This window comes from Littorina saxatilis, linkage group LG10 (genome assembly GCF_037325665.1).
Source record: "Littorina saxatilis isolate snail1 linkage group LG10, US_GU_Lsax_2.0, whole genome shotgun sequence".
Lineage (NCBI taxonomy): Eukaryota > Metazoa > Mollusca > Gastropoda > Littorinimorpha > Littorinidae > Littorina > Littorina saxatilis.
The window spans coordinates 28,786,931-28,788,350 of NC_090254.1; positions in this window are offsets into that span (position 1 = coordinate 28,786,931).

A 1,420-nucleotide genomic window follows, 5' to 3' on the forward strand; every position below is an offset into this window, starting at 1 on the left:
ATGATTTAAGTGACAGTGACCAGCCAGAGTCTGTGTTCGTGGTCATGGCGTGAAATTTAGTGAGGCTTGACCGCCCCCGTTTTGGGGCCGCTGTGGTTTGAGTGGTGTTGTGTCATCGCACTTGACCCTTTGACCCTTTGGGGTTGAAAGACAGGACCTGTTCATGTTGTATGGGATGCAGCTGCTGTTATGATTCTAGAATTAAAAGAATACAACCATAATGTTTTGCTTAGTTTGTTGTGTGTTGTTGCGCCCGACAAAAATTATGTTTGTTGATTTTTCTTGTTGATCTATTTTTTTCTGTTTATAAAGCAATCTTGTTATTAAGTCTGCGGATTGTCATGGTTTTGTGTGTTTGTATATTTGGTCGCATATATTCAGCATTTTATTTATTCATGTATTTATTTATTTTAATTTTGGATGCTTTAGATACTTTTCTTTCATCAGTGAGTGATACGACGCAGTAGCACATGGCATTGCCATGTCAACAATACTGCACTTTTACAGGGGATACCATGATCAGAAGGGTAACATTATTTCTTTTCACAATGTCAGTACATCCATCTTCCACTACAATTTTGAAAGGAAAATGTTCGTCTCCAAGCCCATACATTCTTTGAAAACATGGCAGAGGTATACCACAAGCCACAATGATGAACAGGTTCTGTAACAATTCTGGCAAGTGACAATTAAAATTCCACTGTCAGAACCGATTCAGAACTGACTTTGACGCGAGTGACACTCCGCGTCAGCTAAGATGGCACGTAAAGAGAACCAAATAGCCTCTCCAACATAAATATTTTCCGTCCCACAGTTATGTAACCAAGTAAGAATAGCACCAACCGCACACGTGTGCGAGACAGTGAGCAATATAAATTACCAGTTACGCGGCAGAAGGCTGTACAGTTGCTCTGTATTCCTAAAAAAACCACGAAGTTTTGGAAGACAACACAGCAGGCAATGGAAAGAGAGAGAGTGAGTGTTGCCGGGAAAAAGGCTGCATCTTTGTTGTGTGTATATACAACGTTCAGGACGACACAATAGTGGACATTTGAAACTGAGAGTATGTTGGCTGACAAAAGGCTGTATCATCGTTCTGTATTCGTATAGAAGTTACGGTCTTTTGGAAGGCAAGAGAGAGGGCAATAGAAAGTGAATGTTGTCTGGCAGAAGGCTGTTCTTTCGTTCTTCATTCCTACACCAGTTCCGGCGTTTCGGATCGGAACCTGAGAGACCCTTTTTTCAGCCATTCTTTCACAACATTATGTCCCCTTCCCTTCGCTGGTTCAGTGTTACCCCCCTTTCAGCGCGTCTCCCTCTCCCAGTCAATATGGCCGCGGGCATCGTGCAATTACAGCCAGAGTAATCTCCCTGTTTAGCAGTTGGCCACCAGAGTAATGTCCTTTCCCTTCCATTCACA